Source organism: Bos indicus x Bos taurus, chromosome 2, assembly GCF_003369695.1.
Source record: "Bos indicus x Bos taurus breed Angus x Brahman F1 hybrid chromosome 2, Bos_hybrid_MaternalHap_v2.0, whole genome shotgun sequence".
Taxonomy (NCBI): Eukaryota; Metazoa; Chordata; class Mammalia; order Artiodactyla; family Bovidae; genus Bos; species Bos indicus x Bos taurus.
Genome location: NC_040077.1, coordinates 116,305,445 through 116,331,898, shown reverse-complemented (window position 1 = coordinate 116,331,898; position 26,454 = coordinate 116,305,445). Strand labels below are relative to the sequence as shown.

At 38.0% G+C, this 26,454-nt stretch overlaps 1 pseudogene; it reads right to left on the bottom strand.

Annotated features, from left to right (window-relative positions):
• The window catches only part of LOC113900410, a 155,292-nt pseudogene that overhangs the window by 68,410 nt on the left and 60,428 nt on the right, over positions 1-26,454 (bottom strand).

The window sequence follows — 26,454 nt, the reverse complement described above, 5'->3', positions numbered from 1 at the left end:
TATATTAAAAACAAAACAGAAAAATAAATTGTAAATTTTAAAATATGCAATTTATACAGCTTTTTAAAATACAATGAAACACATATATGTACCTTTGGAAAAAAAGTAAAATTTTATTGAAGGATATTAACAGGACCCATATTATTTTTCATGGCAAATTTAAGCCATTCACTTGTAGACAACAAAAAAAAGCAAAATTAAAGAAAGTTCAAAGGTTGAATAACATGCATATTTTTGAAAACTTCCCACTATAAAATAAATGCTTCTGATAATTGCTATTATCTAATTAAAATGAACAATTAATGAATAGATATGAAATGTTACACAAAATAATACTCAGTAGAGGATTCACTTGAGTTGGTTGAAAAAAACATTCTTTTCCATAGACCCTACTGATTAAACTAGAGATAATGAGTAGAAATACTATGAGTTAACCCAATTTCTATCAATAGGTGGTATATACATTGGTTAAAATACAAGCTGTAGTGTAAGACTATCTTACACTAGATTTCTGGACTATCTATGATATTTGAAAAAATAATAATACTTGCCTTAAAGAAGTATGTTTTTAATTAAATGACAAAGTATGTAGCCTAATGCCTAGCACATAGTAAGAACCTAGCTAACAATTTATAATATGAGTGTCATTAATTAAATAAAAGGAAATATCCAAGCAGTCTATGAATATGAGAATCTAAATTGTTCTATAAAGGGTAAAGATATACTACCACAAGCCCACATCTGTTGGAAAGGATCTTTCATTTATATTGCTCTGCTATCTGACAGCTTAGCACTTAAGAAAAAGAAGTTAACAGAGTACCTGCGATTCAGCTTAAATCCCTCCTGACTTCAGTCTTCAAATAAGCACAAATTATTGCTATAGCCCTTCTGTATTCCAGAATGTTAAGTGCTTTATTTCCCAGAGGAAGCTGACACCCTCACATTAAATTACACAAAGAAAAACTGATATAAAGTATGTAGTAATTTTCTACCAAAATTCAGCATTTAAAAATAGCCAGAGATATACAGTGTTGCTCTCACGTTATGTGCCATATGTAAGAAACAAATTTTCTTATATATGAACTGACAATTTTCCCCATATTCTTTTAGGAGTTTCCAGGTTTAAAATGTCAAGTGCCTTTAAATATGCTAGATGGTGGCCTATAGATATTTTAACGATAGTTTAAATTATACAATTTCTGTGCAAATAATAATATTGAACAGAAATAAAGTGTAAAAGTAATTGTACATGTGCGCTCAGTTGTGTCTGACTCTTTGTGACTCCATGGTCTATAGCCTGCCAGGCTCCATTTGTTCATAGAATTTTCCAGGCAAGAATACTGGAGTGGGTTGCTGTTTCCTACTCCAGGGGATCTTCCGACCCAGGGATCAAACCTGTGTCTTTTGTGTCTCCTGCATTTTCAGGCGGATTTCTTGCCACTCTGCCACCTGGGAAGCCCTTATTTTTACATGTAGTTCAATCCAAAACTAACTAGAACTTTATGCAGTCCATGTTAATTATCAGTATAATGAAAGAAAAATAGATAACAAAGTTATGCAAAAGGGACCTTGTTTTGCCCTGGGGTTTTTAGTCTGCTTTTTCAACTCACCTGTATACAGGATTTGACTTTTGGTGTGTGTGTTTTTAACAACAATAAATTAATATTATAACAGTAATTGAATAACAAGTTGCTATTGTTTTTATGTGTACATTCTTATATAAGATACATAAGCATGTACATATATAAACATATATTTAAGCACACAGATGTGTGTAATGTGAAAAGTGAAACACTGAAGCAGCAAATATTAACGTTGATTTCTCAGTCACTGTTTCTATGGAAACATCACAGAGAAGAGAAATATATAACATCTGAACTCCTTTGCAATAACATTGGTAATACAATTTTCCAACTCATTTCTTAACAAAAGCTGTAGTGCTGCTCAGCTTCAAAATTATGACCTTCAAACCTTCAAAATTATGGTTTCATGACCAAAGCTAATGGGTCACTTAGAAACCACCTCCTTTCTATCTTAAAACAAATTCATTTTTTTATTATAGTGATTTATTTTTAAGTTCCTCCTTGAAAAATATATCAAAGTATTCATAAAGTCCATGATTATAGTCTATGCATAGATGCCATGCCTGTAACCGCCTGATACAATGCCCTGCAGAGTGTGTTCAAAATTATTTTAAGTTCAAAGTTTTAAATGGGGAACATTTAATATATTTCTTGATGGTAATACAAGATGACTCATCCATTTTTTAAGTGATAATTGAAAGTATTTTAAAAGAAAAGCTGCAAAATAAGTATAAGACATTACGTTAAGCACATTGGTATCCAGCATAGGCAAGCATTGAGTATCTTAAGTGTGTTATTTACCAGTTAGCATAAATGTCATATTTTAAAAAAAGAAAAACTTTTAAAAGAACTATAATATAGTCAAGAAATTTATCCTTAAAATTTGGATGTGTTGGTTTTTTAAATTGTGGTATGTTGCTTTACAATGTTATATTAATTTCTGCTATACAATGAAGTGAATCAGCTATAAGTGTACATATATCCCCTCCCTCTTGCATGTCCCTCCTACCCCACCTCCTATCCCACCCATCTAGGTCCTCACACAGCACCAAACTGGGCTCCCAGTGCCGTACAATAGGTTCCCACTAGCTAGCTATTTTACACACAGTAGTGTATGTATGTCAGTCCCAATCTCCCAATTCTTCCTGCCCCCCTTACCCTTACGTTCATAAGTCTGTTCTCTATGTCTGGGTCCCATTGCTGCCTGCAAATAGGTTCATCGATACTACTTTTCTAGATTCCATATACATGTGTTAATATACGATATTTATTTTTTCTCTTTCTAACTGACTTCACTCGGTATGACAGACTTTAGGGCCAACCACATCTCTACAAATGACCCAATTTCTTTTTTTTTTTTTTTTTTTTGTGGCTGAACACATATTTTTCATCTTAATTCAGAAAGCATTTTGATATATTGCTTAGAAGATAGTCCTGACATTTCTGACTTTCCCATTTGCCTAAAATAATTTTTAGAAATTTCAGCTGATTTTAACAGAAAATCATTAAATATCTCACAACTGTTAGATGTTAACTATATATTCTTGCCTCAAGAACCCCATAAAGATCATGAAAATGCAAAAAGATATGACACCGAAAGATGAGCCCCCAGGTCGGCAGGTGTCCAATATGCTACTTGGGAAAAGTGGAGAAACAGTTCCAGAAAGAATGAAGAGGCCAGGCAAATGCAGAAACAATCCTCAGTTGTGGATGTGGTTGGTGGGGAAAATAAAGTTTGATGTGGTAAAGAACAATATGTTAGTATTCTTCCAAAAACACAAGAGACAACTCTATGCATGGAGATCACCAGATGATCAATACCAAAATCAGATTGAGATGTTCCTACTTCAAAAAGGCTACTTCATTTGAGCCTTATACTACCCCTTCTGAGATAAGTGTGGAGTCCAGTTATAGTTAAGGAGTTTGATATTATGGACTGTAACTTGATGGATGGTTGTTTAGTTGTTAAGTCATGTCCGACTCTTTTTCAACCCCATGGAGTGTAGTCCACCAGCCTCCTCCTCTGTCCACAGGATTTCCCAGGAAAGAATACTGGAGTGGGTTGCCATTTCCTTCTCCAGGGATCTTCCTGGCCCAGGGATCAAGCCTGTGTCTCTCACATTGGCAGGCATAGTCTTTAACACTGAGCCATCAGGGAAGCCCAAAAGGTATTCTAGGAAATGTGAACCCAGAATATGAACTGAGGGCTATCAAACTTGAGAGATTATTTTATTATGCATACTCACAAAATACGAGGGTTTTTTTTTTCGCCTCCCTATAGAGTTTAGACCTTGTTGTATAAGCAAATCCTTTAATTTTTAGAGTAGGAGAGTAAACCAATCAGTGAGATGATTTCAAGATTACTTCTCTCCTGTGTAACTAGTTGGGTGGGGAGCTAGAAAGAAGGATGTGGCTGCTGCTGCTAAGTCGCTTCAGTCATGTCCGACTCTGTGCGACCCCATAGATGGCAGCCCACCAGGCTCCTCTGTCCATGGGATTCTCCAGGCAAGAACACTGGAGTGGGTTGCCATTTCCTCCTCCAATGCACGAAAGTGAAAAGTCAAAGTGAAGTCGCTCAGTCGTGTCCGAATCTTGGCGACCCCATGGACTGCAGCCTACCAGGCTCCTCTGTCCATGGGATTTTCCAGGCAAGAGTACTGGAGTTGCGTGCCATGAAGGATGTGGAAGTTATAGTAATTGTTCACATGAAAGGGAAAAAGGCTCTGATTGCTGATGTATTGACAATGAAGAAGAGAGAACAGATTTGAAAGATTTTTCAGAGTGAATCTTAACTGATTGCATGGTGAGCAAGGCAGAGGGTGAGGTAGCTATGAGGATGGTATTGAGTCAAAGAGAAATAGAGGGCATAAACTTTGTTCTGTATTTTCCAGGTCTCCTGTAAAGTTGTTATCATACTTTCATAATTTAAAAAATAAAAGAGAGAAAAGAAAGAAATAGGGGACTTACTGATCAAAACATTTATTACCCTTTACATGGTTTGATTTTGATGTTTCATGGCTTTCCAGGTAGAAAATAATACTGACCAGTTGGAAATTCAGAATGATAATAAAAATTCTGTCTCTATGAATATATACGACTCTTGCAATTTTGATTAAAAGAATTAACTTTAAAGTTTAACAACCAATTGACAGTACCTGGCTTAGTTAAACTTAATTTCGCAGAATATACAAACCCTGATGAAAGTGAAAGTTGATCAGTTGTGTCCTACTCTTTGTGACCCCATGAACTATACTGTCCATGGAATTTTCCAGGCCAGAATACTGGAGTGGGTAGCTATTCTCTTCTCCAGGGGATCTTCCCAACCTAGGAATTGAACCCAGGTCTCCTGCATTGCAGGCAGATTCTTTACTGTCTGAGCCACTGGGGAAGCCCACAAGGCGTGATGTGGATCTGATAAACAATTCAGTGTCATCCAGAGAAGTAGATGACATAGATTTGAATGACCAACGATGTCATCAGAGGACTCTGAAGTCTAATATAGAAATCTAGAATCTGGAGTGCTAGAGACAAAATGCCATTTTTGTTTCTGACAATGAATAAAAGACAAATGAAATGTATTTTTTGAAATAAAAAGTGTGATGTGATATTTACTGTTCTTAGCTTAGTTTTCAAAAAAAAAAAAGCTTTTTCCAATATTAAAATGTTATCAATATTGGCTTGGTGGTTGAGTGAATGTCAAACCAGGGGAAGTACTAGGAGTAAACGTAGTGAATAAAATTTTTTAAATCACAGCATTAATACTTCTACATTAAATTTAGAAACAATTTCCTGCATTTGACATTTAAAATAGGATAATGTGGTCTTATTAAATATTTAACAGATTAGCTAAATAGTTCCAACGTAAACTCTGACATATTTTAAATTTATGACATTTGGTTGAAAGGTGTGCAAGAATTGTACTAAATTTGTAAATTATGTTGGAATGATAGATGAATTATAATTTTTCAGTTGATTTAACTTATGAAATTTAATGTAACTTTTTTAAACAGTGAGAAACTTGTAGCAAGCCTTGAAGAGTTTCTATAAATTTATAAGTGGAAACAATGAAAGAAATTTAGTTTGGTAAATATTAATCAAGGAGACGTGAAATTGTTAAAATTTACTAGATTTATGAATAGGATACTATTTATACAGTATACTTCAGGCTCAAGGAAAATCTTTTGAATTTGTAGCATAAATAAGTCCAATATTCATTTAAAATCTTAATGGGTAAAGGGTTTCAGTTTTGTTAAATGAAAAAGTTCTATATATCTGCTCTACAACATAGTGTCTAAGTTAAAAACACAAGAATTTTAAAATTTATTAACAGGGTAGATCTCATGTTAAGTGCTCTTACAACACACACACACACAAATAAAAACAGAAACAGGAAAGCAAAAATATACAAGGAGATGCTGGGAAAGGTTAGTTACATCTATTACCTTATTGTGGTGATCATGTCATGGGTGTTTGCATGTATCCAGACTCATTAAATAGTACGCATTAAATGCATGCAGTTCTTTGTGTATCAATTATATTTCAACAGAGTTGTTAAAAAGTACCCTAAGGAACAATGAAATAGGTTTCTCTGTATATAAATATCACATATGAACATAAAAGTATAGTTGTAAAATTAGCCTATACAACTGCTTTTATTACCAGAGACTGAAAATAGCATGTACTTCAATTGCTATTATTAACACCACAAAATCCTTATTTCTCTGCATTGGATATTGCCATATTATTAATGACCATTGTGTTTCTGTCATTTTAAAATGTTTGCTTTAATATTTCCTGTCTTTAGAAGTAGAAATATTTCTTTTTAATATTTTTCAACTCATTCACGCAATAAGCATTTCTCAACTACATGATGAGTGTATGGGTTGAAGACAAAAAATAAAGCAGTCATCCTCAACAGAATAATTATTTTGTTATAAGAGTAACAGGAGAATTTGCTGGACCTTCCTCTCTTTTCAGGATACAACCATAACCCAGTTGTTACAGAGGGGTTGATATTTTTTTAAAGGCTACATCACATTGTGACTCCAACCTACTTCATTTGCTAACATTCTCCATCCTATCCAGTAGTGGAGAAAGACTGCTTAAATATATAAGGTCTTATCTGTTTAAGGACATTCGAGATGCACTATGAGAGGCTAGGGCAGGAGTCATTACCAAAGTAACTAACTGGCTTGGTTTAGGCACTGATCATCAGAGCAGATCCAGCCTGGTCGCTGGAGGAGTCCTCAGTGGTCCCTTACTGTGTCAGATGTTAACTCTTATTGCATCGTGGGGAGGTTCTGGAGAAGTGGTGGGCTGACTAGGGTGAAAATGGGGCACAGGCAGAGTCATGAGTAGGTGTTATTTGTCAACTGTTACAAAAATTTTATCGTATTTTTACAGGAAGTTTAATACCATTGCATTCTGGCCGAACAGCAGCTCTGGATTAAGTCTTTGCCATGGAGTTCTGACTATGCCCTACATTTTTCCTGCAGGTATCATTGTATTCCAGGAAGATAAGATGACCTAAATTTCTGTTTAGGAAGTAATATTTCTCTTGTTGATTAGCAAATCAATGCTCTTAACTTAGAAATAACTGTGCTATTATGCTGAAGAGCCCTTGGTTTATTCCTCCTCTGATCTTGGTTATATGAGCTTTACAGGAGAGCCTCACAAGCTTTGCTTTAAATAGCTTCACTCTCTGATTTGTAGAGAGAGATACTAGTGTACATCAAACTCCACTATGCCTCATTTCCCACCCAAAGGAGTGAGAGCCACAGTCAAGTGTAAGAAATGATATGTGTCCATCTGATCTTGGGAACTAACCCTATTTGTTATTCTCACTCTTTTGCTGAAATCCCTGCAGTTTTGGCCTTAGCACTTCCTAAGCTTCATCTCACTTCTTATCCCATGTAATTGTCTCATTTGCCCTTGATTCAGGTGTTCATCTGAGAAGGCAATGGCACCCCACTCCAGTACTCTTGTCTGGAAATTCCCATGGACAGAGGAGCCTGGTGGGCTGCAATCCATGGGGTCACTGAGGGTCGGACATGACTGAGAGACTTCACTTTCACTTTTCACTTTCCTGCATTGGAGAAGGAAATGGCAACCCACTCCAGTGTTCTTGCCTGGAGAATCCCAGGGACAGGGGAGCCTGGTGGGCTGCCGTCTATGGGGTCACACAGAGTCGGACACGACTAAAGTGACTTAGCAGCAGCAGCAACAGGTGTTCATTTAAGGAAGATTTGTTGTCCATAATACGTGGTTATTCAAACAAAGCATATTTCTACATTTTTCTGCACCTGGACAAAACACAAACAAAAAACACAATAATTTGAAAATTCTGTTAACATAAGAATTAAAAGCCTATTTTATTCTATTCACCAATTTTTATCCTATTACCATTGCTGAATTATCAGACTGAATACAGTAATAGTAGCATTTTGTGGTTAACTTGTTACTTTTTTTTTAATTGTAACAGAAGAACATTATAATTATATTTATTATAAAAATTTACTTGAGTCTCTTTCTTTTCTTGTAGGTTAAGTGGTTCACTGAGCTGTTGCTTAAAATAAACAGTTATTTGGGAGTCTGCCATGGCATTAAATTGAATTTTCTTCAGCTGTGTTCCAGGATATATTAATTTTGCTTGTTTGAAAAAAAAAAAGTGACTTTTCCAATCATTTATTCTTGGTCCCTATCTTACTTGGCTCTAGGCTACTGTAACAAAATACCATAGTTTCATTGGCATAAGCAACACAAACGTGCTTCTCACAGTTTTGGAAGCTGGAAGTCCCAAGATTATAGTTCTAGTCTGGTCAAGCTCTGGTGAACTTGTGCTTCCTGGCTTGTGGGCAGTGCCTTCTTGCTGTTCCTCTTCTGGTCAAGAGAAGGTGCTCTGGTCGCTTTGTCTCATAAGGACACTAAACACAGCAGGCACTCTACCCTCATGCGCGCAGTCACTCAGTCGTGTCCCACTCTTTGTGATCCCATGGACTGGAGCCCGCCGCATTCCTTTGTCCATTCCATGGAATTTGCAAGGCAAGCATACTGGAGTGGGTTGCCATTTTCTACTCCAGGGAATCTTCTGAACCCAGGGAGCCAACTGATGTCCCTTTGTGTCTCCTGCATTGGCAGGCAGATTCTTTACCACCGCACCACCTGGGAAGATACGACCCTCATGACCTCATCTAAATCTAATTAACTCCCAAAGGTCTTATACCTTAATACCATCCCAGTGAGGAGTTAGGGCTTCAACATAAAGATTTGGGGTGGGAGGGTGGGAACACAAAGGTAGTCCCAAGTTGTAATGCCTAGAAAATAAAGGAAAAGTGAGGTATAAATGTTCTCAACAGCAGACTCAAGATAGCACAATCTGTAATTGAAATCCTTGTACCATTTACTTTAGCTTAATTGCTCAGAATGGTGATTGCACAATACTAAAGGAAAGTTTATTTCTGATGAATTATAAAATGTATAATTTTTACTTTTTTTCCTTCTTAGAAAAAAATAAAATCTTAGGTTAAGCTCTTAATTAGAGGAATAGAAATACTTGATTAGAAAGATGGATTATCTGAAACAACTCTTTTCATCCTTAAATATTCAAACTTTACAGAGAAAAAATCACTTATAAACATTCAGTATACATGATCAATTCTAACTTTTAGGAAAAGCTGTTAGAAAATTAGGGAAAATGTTTTTAGAAATAAATTATATCTTTTACAATTATTTAATATATACAAGTAAATTTTATCTATTGTATCTATAAAGTATCTAATAGATAACAATTCTAAATTGCATCTAGTGTATCTACAAATATCTAATAGATACAAATCTAAATTGTATCTATTGTATCTACAAAGCTGTTAGAAAATTGGGGAAAAAATTGCTTTCAGAAATAAATTGTATCTTAAAGGTAACTTGGCATTTTATCATATTAAACAAGACAACATACAATGCCAGTTAGGGAATGTAAAGTTTATAGAAATACTTTTAAAAATTCATTATAGTTCCATTTGGTACATGTTGCCAAATAAACCATCTAATTAAATGTGACACTCATTAAGCAAATGATTTAAATATAGTATAGGGACACATTCTTTTCTGTATATTTTGTGTTTTAAATGACTAAAACATTAAATTCATCTTACTTTCCATCTCTTCAAAACAATGTAAAGTTAAGAAATAAAACATTACAGGTACATTTGAAAGGATCTTTGGTTCTTTTCCAGCATCCACTCTACCTTCTTCACTAGGTTCCAATAATATTATTGATTTGATGTTTATAATTCCAAAATTTTAAAGAATAGTTATTACATAATAAAGTTTTTCTCTGATTTTAAAAGTTTTACAAGTGTTATTATTGAAAATGCTCCATTAGTACATCTAGCTTTATGCAGTCTGCATTTTATTTTCAAGATGTTCATATGTGTTTAATTTATTCCTTTTAACTCTACACAATGTTTCATTTCATAAATGTCATATTTAAATTATTTGTTCACCTGCTCAACAATAATTTCTGTTGTTTCCAAATTTTCACTATTGCAACAATGCTGCTGTAGATATACTTTCGCATACATGTAAAAGTGTCTTGGGTTATTATACTTGGAAATTGCTTCTGGTCTAATTTTGGCAGAATAAATTGTTCTCTCACATATCTGTGTTTCCTCCTAATTTCCCAGCCTTCTTTGCAAGTTGTATTGGTCATATAACTGAGCTCTAGCCAAAGGAATATATGCAAATGTAATATACGCCACTTTTATGATGGCTTCTTAAAAGATTTTGAGTCATTTTCTTGAATTCTTTTTGCTCATTGGGGTTCTCCAGGGAAGAACACTGGAGTGGGTTGCCATTTCCTTCTCCAATGCATGAAAGTGAAAAGGGAAAGTGAAGTCGCTCAGTCATGTCCAACTCTTCGTGACCCCATGGACCGCAGCCTAGCAGGCTCCTCCATCTATGGGATCGCTAAGAGTCGGACACAACTGAGCAGCTTCACTTTCACTTTTCACTTTCATGCATTGAAGAAGGAAATGGCAACCCACTCCAGTGTTCTTGCCTGGAGAACCCCAGGGATGGGGGAGCCTCTTGGCCTGCTGTCTGTGGAGTACACAGAGTTGGTTGAGTAGAGGAATTTTAAAAGCCCTGAAATAGGAGGCAAGAGGGTGATTATCTTTGATTACTTTTACACACACACACACACACACACACACACACCCCCCAAAACTAAACTCTTTCCCATATCCTCACTGCTGTATACCATATCCAAGACATCAGTATCATCCACATGAACCCTGTAATGGCTACTCACCCTGCCCTGCAATCTCCATATAGCAGCCCCAGTGAACTTACTTTTTCAAAGATTATTTCATTCCCAAGATAAATTTTTCCATTCCTTTCTATTTCAAGCAGAAAAACAAATCCAAAGCTTCTCATACAAGTCTCAGTGTTTCTCATTAGGAATGGTATTAGTATTTTGCAGTAATCTTTTTATGTAAAGGACCTGTCTCACACATTATAGAATGTTTGACATCTTTGGCCTCAGACATCCAGATCCATTTCAGTTGCTCAGTCGTGTCCAACTCTTTGCGACTCCATGACCGCAGTATGCTGGGCCTCCCTGTCCATCACCAACTCCCGGAGTTTACCCAAACCAATGTCCACTGAGTCAGTGATGCCATCCAACCATCTCATCCTCTGTCGTCCCCTTCTCTTCCTGCCCTCAATCTTTCCCAGCATCAGGGTCTTTTCAATTGAGTCAGCTCTTTGCATCAGGTGGCCAAAATATTGGAGTTTCAGCTTCAGCATCAGTCCTTCCAATGAATATTCAGGACTGATTTCCTTTAGGATGGACTGGTTGGATCTCCTTGAAATCCAAGGGACTCAAGAGTCTTTTCCAACACCACAGTTCAAAAGCATCAATTCTTCAGCATTCAGCTTTCTTTATAGTCCAACTCTCACATTCATACTTGAGCACTGGAAAAATCATAGCCTTAACTAGACGGACCTTTGTTGACAAAGTAATGTCTCTGCTTTTGAATATGCTATCTAGGTTGGTCATAACTTTCCTTCCAAGGAGTAAGCGTCTTTTAATTTCATGGCTGCAATCACCATCTGCAGTGATTTTGGAGCCCAGAAAAAAATAAAGTCATAATGTGTCATTAACATTGCTCTTCCTCCTCGTAGTTTATTACAATAATCCAGAAGACCCTGCAACCATCCTCACAAACACATGCACACACGTACACTTCCAGCCCTTGGATGAGAAATACTTTGGCTCTGCTTTTCTAACATCAGTCTACTTATATTGTTCCTCTTGTTCACCAAACTGGAGATATAATAGAACTCTTTCTACTCTTTTAAACATTGAGGCTTATTCCCCATGTTCAAACCTTTGCACTTGTCTGCCCTTCTTCTTAGAAAGCTCCTTAGAAATTTGCTTGGCCAACCTCTTCATTGTCCAGATACCAAGTATACGATTAAAACACTCAATATAAAACCACACTCTGTAAAATGCCAACTCCTATAACTCTCACTTTTAGCCCTCTTGTGTTGTTTACATTGGCTTCCCTGATAGCTCAATTGATAAAGAATCTGCCTGCAATGCAGGAGATCCCAACTTGATTCCTGGGTCAGGAAGATCCCCTGGAGAAGGGTTAGGCTATGCACCCCAATATTTTTGGGCTTTCCTTGTGGCTCAGCTGGTGAAGAATCCATCGGCAGTGTGGGAGACCTGGGTTCTATCCCTGGGTTGGGACGATCCCCTGGAGAAGGGAACAGCTACCCACCCCAGTATTCAGGCCTGGAGAATTCCATGGACTATGCATTATCTGCTTCCCATATTACAATGCAATAATTTTTATTAAGATTTTATTTTTAGGGCAATTTTAGGTTTACAACAAGATTGAGGGGAAGTATAAGATTTCCTATATATCCACCGTTCCTACAAATGCATAGCCTCACCCATTATTAACATCCCCACAAAGTGGTACATTTGTTATGAATGACGAACCTACAGACGCATTCTAATCATCCAAAGCCTCTAATTTACACTATGGGTCACTCTGGATGCTACATATTCTATAGCTTTGGAGAAATGTATAATGAACGGCATGTATTGATCATTTGATATCAGGAATTTGGTCCTTATTTTCATGAAAAGTTTTCTTCTTTCTATCTAGAACTTTGTCTGGACCATGTTGGATATTTTATAAATATTAACTATACAAAAGGAAAAAATCATGAATGAATATAAATTTCTGTCTTAAAAAACTGTCCCTGATCAAACTAGCTAGAGTTGTTACCATCCCACTCATTTTTATTATAAAATTCTGCAGCACATATTGGTATCTAAGCTGTTGAATTTAATAAAATGAATTTGTTGTTTTTCTCCACTAGAATGCAAGCTTCATAGAATAATGATTAAGTCTTATAATCACTCTAGTTCTATCTCTAGATATTAGAAAATTCTCAAAAAATATCACTTGAAAATTGGCTTTTCTTGTTGTGTTTATTGATTATAAGTTGGGCTTCACTGGTAGTTGAGATGGTAAGGAATCTACCTGCCATGCAGATGTAGGTTAGATCTCTAGGTCAGGATGATCTCCTGGAGAAGATCCCACTCCAGTATTCTCACCTGGGAAATCCCATGGACAGATGAGCCTGGTGTGCTACGGTCTCTGGGGTCACAAAGAGTCAGACACAACTGAGCAACTACCACCTTCCCTTTACACTTGGGTTTTGACAAGTTATTATTAATATTTCACTTGGAAGTATGTACCTTTGTTTTAAAGAATTATGAATTATATATAGATTTTAATAATTATGTAGAGTTGGTTCTATGTTTAAATGATTTAGTTGCTCTTATAGTCCTAACAGCTTACAGATTCCCATTCTTTAATCCTAAATTTTGGTTCACTTCATGAGTGGCTGGAGTAGTATTTTAAGCATTTTATTTTGTGTTTTACTTTATATTATTTTTCTCTGGGGATCATACAAAATATTATCTATTCTGTGTGATTCCATATTTGTGAGGGAAGGTGTGGGCTAGGACAACAGCTTGAGCAGGAACCACATTAAGAGATGCCTGCAGATTCCAGAACAGAAATAGCTGTTTCCTGAAATTCCCCTGAAGGTGACCCTAAGACCACAGAGAAGAAAGTCTGTTATCTGGAAAGAGGAAACTTAGGTGGTCTTGAAAATTCACCTTGTCTTGGGTGTGCCCATGTTCAGCAAAATGATACTAGACCAAAGCAGACTATGTGCAGAGAGACAATAAACCTGATGACAATAACCTGTGCAGGCTGATATCCAAAAACCAGGGGACCCCTTACTCAACTGAGTGAGACGACAGAACACAACCCAAGGCACAACCTGCAGCAATGTAGAGAACAGGAATGAGGGGGACAGAATGGAGAGGGGGACAGAAAGCCACAGATTATATAGGTTGTTGGAAGAATTAATTTCTTTATGGTTGTGGCACTGAGGTGCTTAGATCCTAGAGTCACTCCTACTCAATGGCAGTTCATAACATGAGTGGGTGCTTCTCCCTAAAGCCAAAAGGAAGATCCTATGGATGTTTTACCCTGCTTGAAAGATTTTACCTGATTAGTTCAAACCCACTGAGGATAATCTCTCTTTTGATCAACACAAAGTTATCTAATTAGGCACCTTAATTATATCTGCACATTCTTACCATATTTACCTTGAGTGAGTGAGTGAAAGTTGCTCAGTCATGTCTGACTGTTTGTGACCCCATGGAGTATACAGGCTAGAATACCGGAGTGGGTAGCCTATCCCTCCCCCAGATCCAGGGGATCATCCCAACCCAGGGATTGAATCCAGGTCTCCCACATTGCAGGTGGATTCTTTACCAGCTGAGCAACCAGGGAAGCCCAAGAATACTGGAGTGGGTAACCTATCCCTTCTGCAGGGGATCTTCCAGACCCAGGAATCAAACTGGTGTCTCCTGCATTGCAGTCAGATTCTTTACCAACTGAGGTATCAGGGAAGCCCTTAATAACTTTTTTTTCTTTGAAAAAAAAAATTTACCTTGAAAGTGAACCTAATCGGAGTGGTGACATCTATCACATTCACAAATCCTATCCACACTCAATGGGAGACGATTATACAAGGAAGTGGGCCTTTAAGAGTCATCTTAGAATTCTGTTAACCTCCCAGTCTGTTTCTTGATTTATTTCTCTCCTCTTTCAGTTTATAATAACTGGCAAGAATAAAACAGGCAGCACCTTCAACATTTTACTTGGAAATCTCCCTGCTTAAATCATCAAGTTTGTTAGTCAAAGTTCTGATTTCCACATAACTGTAGATGATAATGTCAATAAATGTTCTGCCACTATATAACACGGATCTTTCTTCCTCTAATTTTGCAATAACAGATTTCTCACTTCCTTTTAAGCTTGCACTGGCAATATTTCCAAAGTCTATAATTTTACTAGCAGTCTGTTAAAGACAATTTTGGCTGTCTCTAATATGATATTCAAAAATCTTTTCAACCATGTCCAGCCTGTCCTTTAAATATCTACCTACTTCCTGGTTCCTAAGCCACTGCTTAGGGATAGGAATATTTAGGTATTTGTTGTGATATTATCCCAGTCCTATATTGTAACAAAATCTATGTTAGTCATCTATTGCTGAATAACAAATTGTTGTTGTTCAGTTGCTAATGTGACAAATACAGTGATAGCTCTATAGAATAAGTGTCTTAATCTCCCTCTTCTATTATATGATGGTGGGTGTTTCTATCTATTTCTACCACCTTGTAACCATTACTCTTAAGGTTTTGTTACAGATTTTTTAAAATCTGATGAAATGTAATTGCGGTCATCTCACACGCTAGTAAAGTAATGCTTAAAATTCTCCAAGCCACACTTCAGCAATACGTGAACCATGAACTTCCAGATGTTCAAGCTGGTTTTAGAAAAGGCAGAGGAACCAGGGATCAAATTGCCAACATCTGTTGGATCATTGAAAAAAGCAAGAGAGTTCCGGAAGAACATCTATTGCTGCTTTATTGACTATGCCAAAGCCTTTGACTGTGTGGATCACAATAAACTGTGGAAAATTCTGCAAGAGATGGGAATATCAGACCACCTGACCTGCCTCTTGAGAAACCTGTGTGCAGGTCAGGAAGCAACAATTAGAACTGGACATGGAACAACAGACTGGTTCCAAATAGGAAAAGGAGTATGTCAAGGCTGTATATTGTTACCCTGCTTGTTTAACTTATATACAGAGTACATCATGAGAAATGCTGGGCTGGAGGAAGCACAAGCTGGAATCAAGACTGCCGGGAGAAATATCAAGAACCTCAGATATGCAGATGACACCACCCTTCTGGCAGAAAGTGAAGAACTAAAGAGCCTCTTGATGAAAGTGAAAGAGGAGAGTGAAAAAGTTGGCTGAAAGCTCAATATTCAGAAAATGAAGATCATGGTATCTGGTCCCATCACTTCATGGCAAACATATGGGGAAACAGTGGAAACAGTGGCTGATTTTATTTTTCTGGGCTCCAAAATCACTGCAGATGGTGATTGCAACCATGAAATTAAAAGACGCTTACTCCTTGGAAGGAAAGTTAAGACCTACCTAGACAGCATATTGAAAAGCAGAAATACTACTTTGTCAACAAAGATCCATCTAGTCAAGGCTATGGTTTTTCCAGTGGTCATGTATGGATGTGAGAGTTGGATTACAAAGAAAGCTGAGCGCCGAAGAACTGATGCTTTTGAACTGTGGTGTTGGAGAAGACTCTTGAGAGTCCCTTGGACTGCAAGGAGATCCAACCAGTCTATCCTAAAGATCAGTTCTGGGTGTTCATTGATAGAACTAATGTTGAAGCTGAAACTCCAATACTTTGGCCACCTGATGTGAAGAACTGACTCATTTGAAAAGACCCTGATGCTGGGAAAGATTGAGGGCAGGAGGAGAAGGGGACAAAGAGGATGAGATGGTTGGATGGCATCACCAACCCAATGGATATGGGTTTGGGTGAACTCCGGGAGTTGGTGATAGACAGGGAGGCCTGGCATGCTGTGGTTCATGGGGTCACAAAGAGTCAGACACGACTGAGTGACTGAACTGAACTGATAAACCTTAACTTTAAAAAATCGATGTGCCATGCCCATTTTGTCATAGGATATTATGGGCATATGAACTTCTTGATGTCAACCCATTCAGACATCTCTGCCTCAAGGACTTCACACCCATATAAACTTGTTCAATTTTTTAGTGAAGTCTTGCTATGGTTCCACAGTATCACAGCCTTATCTCTCATCCATAGAACTCTCCATAAAATTTCTCCTGAAATTCCATGTAGTATTAATCACTTTGTTTGCCCAGGTCTTTAACGTAGCTCCAATGGTAGAACACACACTATGTTTTCTAATAATTAGTATGTCAATACATCTCCCTTTTTTCCTACAAGACTTGGTGATTCCAGAAAACTGAGACTTAATTATTATATCCCTAGTTACTCATACTGAGCCTGACATACCATAGCCAATAGATGATACTTGATGAAAAAAATCAGTGCATGTGTGACAAGGAACTTTAATGTTTTACCAATATTGAATGAACTTCTTCTTGAGATAATGTAAAAACTTAAATAAGTTGTCACAGACCCATCTCAATTGGTTAGACTGTCTGTATGAATAATAAATAGTAAGTTATAAATTTAACATAGTGGCTGCCATGGCCAAATAACTGGCTAAGATCCACAGATCAAGACTTGCTGCTGCTCCTGCTGCTAAGTCACTTTAGTCGTGTCCAACTCTGTGCGACTCCATAGATGGCAGCCCACCAGGCTCCCCCATCCCTGGGATTCTCCAGACAAGAACACTGGAGTGGGTTGCCATTTCCTTCTCCAATGCATGAAAGTGAAAAGTGAAAGTGAAGTTGCTTAGTCGTGTCCGACTCTTCGCAACCTCGTGGACTGCAGCCTACCAGGCTCCTCCTTCCATGGGATTTTCTAGGCAAGAGTACTGGAGTGGGGTGCCATCGCCTTCTCCGAGATCAAGGCTTAAGTAACCTCAAATTTCACAACATAAAGGTATAAGAGGGTGGACTATTTGATGACCTCTAAGATTCCTGTCTGCCTTGAATAACATTCATGTATTCAAACTTTTTTGTTTCCTGCAAAGGACCAGATAACATTTTAGAATATTTTAGCTTTGTGTGATGAGGACACATATTCTACCATAGTAATGCAAAGGCATCCATAAACATTACATATAATGACTATGTTCATGGTTGATACAAGAGAGATATGGCAGGATGTGGCCCATGGGCTGCTGTTTGTCAGCTCTTGTTTTATTCAAACAAATAGGGAGCATTTTATGAACATAACATAACATGACATTACACAGAATACTTAATGGAAAATGAAAGAAAGAGAGAGAGAGAGGGAGGGAGGGAGGGAGGAAGTAAGACAGCAAGCAAGGAAGGAAGGAAGGGAAAAAAGCAAAAAAGTACCTTCCTTCTAGTACTTTGTCATCAGATTGAAAGAAACTGACCTTGTATTGCATATGGAAAAATTCCCACTAATAAAAGGAAACTCATGAAAATGCACTATGATTTCTTTCATGGAGAGTAGCAAATCAACAAACAAATCCACAAAGAAAACCAATTCCAGTATCAGGAGTGAGGAGATAGAATAGTCACATAAAAAGGAAACACTTTTTAATGATATGCATTATAGATGATTTATACCTATAGTGATTTTTGAATATGCAAGTATGCCCACGAATTCTTAACACTTCTCCCTTCAAAAGATAGTAACTAATTATACCCACATTCTTTGAATGAGTAGCAGACTTAGTGACTCAATTCTATTGAATGGTAAATGGCAGAGATGACATTCAAGGCTATGTTATAAAATGGATGGCTCATATGCAATTTTCTCTTGAATTGCTTTCTTTTGAGGAAGTCATTCAGCATGTTGTAGAAATGTTGCTGTTCAGTCACTAAGACATGTCTAACTCTTTAAGACTCTGGACGGACAGCAGAATGCCAGACTTCCCCGTCCTTCATTATCTCCCGGAGTTTGCTCAAAATTACGACCATTGAATCAGTGATGCCATTCAGCCATCTCATCCTCAGTGGCCCCCAACTCCTCCTGCCCTCAATCTTTCCCAGCATCAGGGTCTTTTCCAATGAATTGGCACTTCACATCAGGTGGTCAAAATATTGGAGCTTCAGCTTCAGCATCAGTCCTTCCAATGAATATTCGGGTTGATTTCCTTTAGGATTGACTGGTTTGATCTCCTTGAAGTCCAAGGGACTCTCAAGAGTCTTCTCCAGTACGACAATTGTCAATTATTTGGTGCTCAGCCTTCTTTATGATCCAACTCTTACATCCATACAAGACTACTGGAAAAAACAGCTTTGACTGTATGGATTTTGTTGGCAAAGTGATGTCTCTGCTTTTTAATAAGCTCTCTAGGTTTGTCATAGCTTTTATTCTAAGGAGCAATTGTCTTTAAATTTCACGGCCTCAGTCACCATCCAGTGACTTGGAGCCTGAGAAAATAAAATCCGCCACTGTTTCCAATATTTCCCTTTCTTTTTGCCATGAAGTGATAGGACCAGATGCCACAATCTGAGATTTAAGCCAGCATTTGCACCCTCCTCTTTCACCTTCATCAAGAGGCTCTTTAGTTCTTCACTTTCTGCCATTAGCGTGGTATAATCTGCATATCCGAAGTTGGTGATATTTCTCCTGGTAATGTTGATTCCAGCTTGCGATTCATCCAGCCTGGCATTTCACATGATGCATTCTGAACATAAGTTAAATAAGCAGGGTGACAATGTACAGCCTTGATGTACTTTTTTCCCAATTTGGAACCAGTCCATTTTTCCATGTCCAGTTTTAACTGTTGCTTCTTGACGTACATCCAGGTTTCACAGGAGGCAGGTAAGGTGAGCTGGCATTCCCATCTCTTTAAGAATTTTCCACTTTGTTGTGATCCACACAGTCAAAGGGTTTAGTGTATTCAATGAAGCAGAAGTAGATGTTTTTTTGGAATTCCCTTGCTTTTTCTATGATCCAAAGGATATTGGCAATTTGATCACTGGTTCCCCCGCCTTCTCTATATTCAGCTTTTATATCTGGAAGTTCTCATTTCACATACTGTTAAAGCCTAGCTTAAAGGATTTTGAATATTACCTTGCTAGCATGTAAGAGGAGAGTGGTTGTACAGTAGTTTCAATATTCTTTGGCATTGCCTTTAGGATTGGAATGAAAACTGACCTTTTCCAGTCCTGTGGCCACTGTTGAGTTTTCCAAATTTGCTGGCCATATTGAGTGCAGCATGTTAACAGCATCATCTTTTAGGATTTGAAATAGTTCAGCTGGAATTCCATCACCTCTACTACCTTTGCTTGTAGTAATATTGCCTAAGGCCCATTTGGCTTCACACTCCAGGATGTCTGGCTTTAAGTGAGTGACCACACCATCATGCTTATCCGGGTCATTAAGATCTTTTCTGTACAGTTTTTCTGTGTATTCTTGCCACCTCTTCTTTATCTCTTCAGCTTCTGTTAGATCCTTGCAGTTTCTGTTTTTGATTGTTCTCACTTTTGCATGAAAGATTCCATTCGTATCTCTAATTTTCTTAAAGAGATCTCTAGTCTTTCCCATTCTATTGTCTTCCTCTATTTCTTTGCACTAATCACTTAGAAAGGCTTTCTTATCTCTCCTTGCTATTCTCGGGAACTCTGCATTCAGTTGGATATATCTTTCCCTTTCTTCTTTGCCTTTCATTTCTCTTCTTCTCTCAGCTATTTTATGGCCTCCTCAGACAACCACTTTGCCTTCCTGCATTTCTTTTTCTTGGGGATGGTTTTGGTCAGTGCCTCCTGTACAATGTTATGAACCTCTGTCCATTGCTTTTCAGGCACTCTGTCTACTAAATCTAGTCTCTTGAATCTATTTGTCTCCTCCACTGCATAATCATAAAGGATTTGGTTTAGGTTATACATGAATGGCCACTGGTTTTCCCTACTTATCTCAATTTAAGTCTGAATTTGGCAAAAAGGAATTCACGATCTGAGCCACAATCAGATTCAAGTATTGTTTTTGCTGACTATATAGAGCTCCTCCATCTTTAGCTGCAAGGAATATAATCAATCTGATTTTGGTATTGACCATCTGGTGAAGTCCTTGTGTAGAGTCATCTCTTGTGTTGTTGAAAGATGGTGTTTGCTATGACTAGTGTTTTCTCATGGCAAAACTTTGTTAACCTTTGTCCTGCTTCATTTTGTATTCCATGGCCAAACTTGCCTATTATTCCAGGTGTCTCTCGACTTCCTACTTTTGCATTCCAGTCCCCTATGATGAGAAGAATATCCTTTTTGGTGTTAGTTCTAGAAGGTCTTGTAGATTGTCATAGAACCATTCAACTTCATCTTCTTCAGCTTTAATTGTTGGGACATAGACTTGGATTACTGTGATATTGAATGGTTTGCCTTGGAGACAAACAGAGATCATTTTGTCGCTTTTGAGATTGCACCCAAGTACTGCATTTCAAACTCCTGTTCACTATGAGGGCTACTCCTTTTCTTCTAAGGGATTCTTGCGCACAGTAGTAGATATAATGGACACCTGAACTAAATTTTCCCATTCCTATTTATTTTAGTTCACCGACTCCTGAACGTCAGTTCACTCTTGCCATCTCCTGCTTGAGCACAACCAATTTACCTTGATTCATGGACCTAACATTCCAGGATCCTATGGAGTATTTGTTCTTTACAGCGTTGAACTTTACTTTCACTATTTTGGCCACATGATGCAAAGAACTGACTCATTGGAAAAGATCCTGATGCTGAGAAAGATTGAAGGCAGGAGGAGAAGGGGAACACAGAGAATGAGATGGTTGGATGGCATCACCAATTCAATGGACATGAGTTTGAGCAACCTCTGGGAATTGGTGATGGACAGGTAGGCCTTGTGTGCTGCAGTCCACGGGGTCGCAAAGAGTAGGACATGATTGAGCGACTGAACTGAACTGAATTGAACTGAACACATCTCAAGTTCTTGGAATTGTACAGATAAACTAGATCTGGAATATTGTTTTCTTCCCTGGCTCCAAGGGGTTCCTGTCTCACCTGCACAGAGGTCAGATCCTGAGCAAATGTCCTGAAGGTAAAACTCAAGTTTGTGGGTAATTTGGAATTCCGTCAGTATAACAATGTGTATGTCACTCCCCACTTCATCTGTCAAAGATCAAAGTAGTAGCCTCCTGCTTGAGAACCTGAAATTCTTGCTCTAGTGGAGACATCTCTCTTCTGCAACCTGCTCATCTGGGAAGTAAACATGTAAAAAGCAGAGGTAGCCTCATAAGTGGAATAACAAGAACAACAAAAGCAATAAATACTTCAGGAAAAGATTGAATCCTGGAATGCTAGCAAAGATTGTTGAATTTAGCCTCTTCTCGATTTCTGTCTTTTATCTCTACTACCCATTAAACTTACTACTTCACAACTTCTTCCTCAGTTTGTCCAACATATGGATTGGCATCTAAAATAGCAGTTTATTTTCTGCAGTTCCTATGTTGGGAATTTTCAGTAGGTGTTGGAATCTGCATTTGCTGCACCAACAATTTAGGATGACTTTTCCATATTTCTCTGCTGGTAAACAATATCGTATGGTAATAATAATTTAAAATACCCCCTGGTGTTAATGTCCCATGTATCATTTGGGTGAAGGTGGTAGTTATCTTCTGTTCTCCTCATGTGAGAAAAATGCAGAATTTCCTGACTGAGAGAATGTGTCTTTGGCAGAAGACAGACTTGCATCTCTCCCAGCCTTCTCATGAGAAATGACCAAGCTTCTACATGTGTAGTTTGTGACCATGTCAATGATCCTTTTATCCACTTTATTTTGAGTTTCCCATAAACCTACTCTGAGACAAGTTCCCATGTGCAGATGGGTTGGGGGTTACTCTTGGATGACATCCATAAAGAAGTGAGGAAGGCAGGATGCAGCAAGAGGGCAAAGTTGACCTGCACTGACGTCGTAGTTAAGGCTTTAGCTAATTCTATACAACGCTCTAGAGCTGGGAAAGACCTTTGGTCTTGCCCCAAATTTTTAAAGTTTGCTTACACCTTTGTATTAATATCTTTACATCAGCCAGTCATTAGAAGCAAGTCACCCCAGACAGAGCTTATAAGCCTGAATGAGACAGCTTCTTAGGGCTTGCTGCAGCAATTCCCAGAGAAAGACAAAAGTATTATCAAGTGTTAATATTCTCAGAGGTTGGTGGAAGAGAGAAATGGGTGTATCATCCCTGAAGAAGAAATCAGGTAGTCATTGCAGATCCCCAGAGAAATTAAACCGTATGTCATGAACTCACTAGCTCTTGTCTACACAGCTAACCAATCACTGAAGTCAGGCTAACCAGCTTATTTCAGTGCTCAGAGTACCACTTAATCTAGTTGGATTATGTAACTCAGGAATAGGAGAAAAACACAAAGGAAATGAAAGTGAAACTCTTAAATTCTTTATGGATATAAGCTAGGAGAGAGTTACAACTATTTCTCTTTAAATACTATAAACAGAATTTGGTTAGATAAAATAAGCGATCAATATAAATTAATGCAGAGTACGTAGGTCTCACTTCAGTATCGTGGAGTGAACATCAATATTCAGCTCTCTAGTATTGCATCAACACTTACTTAAAGAAGGTATATACCAAGGTTTTCTTGGTGCCATATCGTTATCTCAGATATTGGTCTTCAGTTTCACTTGCCCGTCGATTTTTGCACCACCCCCTCTTGTCCTTTGTGCCTTTGTCCCTCCCCAATTTCATATACAGAAGTCCCCTACACATGAACAAGTTCCATTCTGAGAGCATGTTCCTAAATTCGGTTCGTTCCCAAGTCCAACAAAGTTAGCCTAGGTACCCAATAAACGCAATCGGCTATATAGGAAGGTACTGTAATAGATTTATAGTACTTTTCACACAAATAATACATAAAAACAAACACAAACATTTAAAAAAAAACATTTTTGATCTTACAGTAAAGCACCTTGAGAAGTACAGTAGCACAGTACAACAGCTGGCATATAGGGGCTGGCATCAAATGAACAGGCAAGAAGAGTTACTGACTGAAGGCGGAAGAGGGGGTGGGAGATGAAGAGCTGAAGGATCATCTGCAATAGGAGATGGCCGGCAAGTTACAATTGCACTCACACCTGATGTTGATGGAACAGGCTCTGGTTCCTTGCTGGATTCAATTCTATCTACCCTTTTTAGAAAAAGGAGCCTACCAGGCTCCTCCATCCATGGGATTTTCCAGGCAAGAGTACTGGAGTGGGGTGCCATTGCCTTCTCTACCTAGAGTATAATGCCTTTTCTCAAATTCTAGTGCCTGGAAAATTCGGCTCTATCCTGAGGTCACAGAGCCTAAGAATCTATAGGTTAATCAAATCCTTGTATAAATTTAGCTTATAATTAGTTACTAATAATTGCTATCTTGTTGCCCAGGACTTTCGTTTACTGATTGCTTTTCTATATCTGTTTTTAACATCTACTGAAGATAAAAATAGTAACCCACTTCATACTTCTGCTTAAAAATTGGGTTTCTTATATAAGTAGCCTTATGCAAAGCCCTTCAATGTAGAGCCGTTCAAATACTCCTTGGAGTATTTGAAAAATTTTATTTAGGAAAAATAAAAACCTAAAAGGTCTTCATGACTATCTTGGTTGTGCATTACTGCCTAATAGACCATCTTGAAACTTGGTGGGTTAAAATGACAATTTATCATTACCTGTCATGTTTCTGTGGATTGACTGGTCTCAACAGGATGGCTCTCAGGACACAAGAAGATGACAGCTGCAGTCAGACAACAGACGTGACTGCAGTCATCTGAAATCTAGATTAGGCTGAATGTCCAAGGAGGCTTATTCACATGGCTGTCAGCTTCCACTGGAGATTTTCTGGGAGCCTAGCTGGAGCTGTTGAGCAGAGTCCACACACAGTGTCTTTCTGTGTAACTTGAGCTTCTAAGAGCATGGCAGTTGGGTTTCCAGGTGGAGTGATCCACAGAGGGAGTGTTCCAAGAGGCAGGAAACTGAGGCTATCAGTCTTGTTATGGGCTGGGTAGAAACTGTATGCTGGGGCTGTGCTGTTCTCAGTCATGTCCTACTCTTTGCGACCCCATGGACCTTAGCCCCCAGGCTCCTCTGGCCATGGGATTTTTCCAAGCAAGAATATTGGAGTGGCTTGCCATTTCCACCTCCAGGGGATCTTCCTGACCCAGGAATCAAAACCGGGTCTCCTGTGTTTCCGGCATAGCAGATTGATTCTTTATAGAGAAACTGCATAGTGCTACACTATTCTTTTGCTCAAAGGAATTGTAGAGTCTGCCCAGACTTCAGGGGGTGGGGGTGAAAAAGCAAGTGCCATCTCTTGTAAGGGAATAGCAAGATCACATCACTGAAAATGTGAATGCAATCAGCAACAGTGGCTTAATAAAACCTGCAGCAAATAGTACTTATTGGAAAGTGAACTAATTTCAAGCAGGAAGCAAATTTTATGATAATTTCCAAGTATCAATTTTGACATGTGTCACAAGAGTTTTCAAGTTAATTGGCAGTTAAAAGGAAATGCTATTTAAACTAGATTATTGGCTTTCATTTCAATAAGACCTCTTGGTTTAAATCTTCATATGGTGCAATGTTCCCTAAGACAAGCTAAGCCCTGAAATTACTATAAAAGGCCAGAGGTTACATGGGCTGAACAATCACCCAGTGAGCAGAGAATGAAAAAGTCTTGCCATCTTAGAAAAAGTAGATAGATCACTTTTTTAAAAAGTGGCACATTTAAGGATCAGGCTTTGCCATCATTCAGAATTGGGTTTGAATTCCAACTCTGTCCCAAGACAATTTCCCCTTTTGAAACATGGGTATTTCCCACCTCAATGTATACTGGCAAGCAGTAAATGACACTGTGTTTCTTGTTTACAACTTTTATTATTACTATTTTTTTGAAAATTATGTTTTCCATCATCTTTAGTGAGAAACTTGTCACATGCACAGAGCAGCATTTTATCTGCTCTCTATGTACATTACTACAGCAATTTCCTGATGGAAACCATTTTCATAGTTCCACAGAGAACAGACTTCTGTTTTTAGAGTTTATTTAAAAACAGAGAGAGGAATATCAATGCATATGTTGCTTTCCAACATCATGACACTTTGTAGAACAATGCTCATAAATAGTGTCATAAATTAGTTATACATTAATGTTTATTAATCTAACAACATCTTCAATATTAATAACACTCATCATCATCAAAATTGTACTCTTTAAGTAACCATTTGCTTGATCCTAATGAGGGACAGAATTATGCTGCTTAAAGAGGTATTAAATCCAAATCATTTATTATTGTTCAGTCGCTCAGTCTCATCCAACTCTTTGCTACCCCATGGACTGCAACATGCCAGGCTTCCCTGTCCTTCACTATCTCCCAGAGTTTGCTCAAACTCATGTCCATCAAGTCAATGATGGACATCCAATCATCTCATCCTCTGTCATCCCCTTTTCCTGCTCTGTCTTTCCCAGCATCAGGGTCTTTTCAAATAAGCTGGATCTTCGCATCAGGTGGCCAAAGTATTGGAGCTTCAGCATTCGCATCAGTCCTTCCAATGAATATTCAGGATTGATTTCCTTTAGGATTGACCAGTTTGATCTCCTTGCAGTCCAAAGGACTCTCAAGAGTCTTCTCTAGCACTACAATTAAAGTATCAATTGTCCGGTACTCAGCCTTCTTTATGCTCCAGCTCTCACATCAGTATATGACTACTGGAAAAACCATAGCTTTGACTACATGGACCTTTATCAGCAAAGTGAT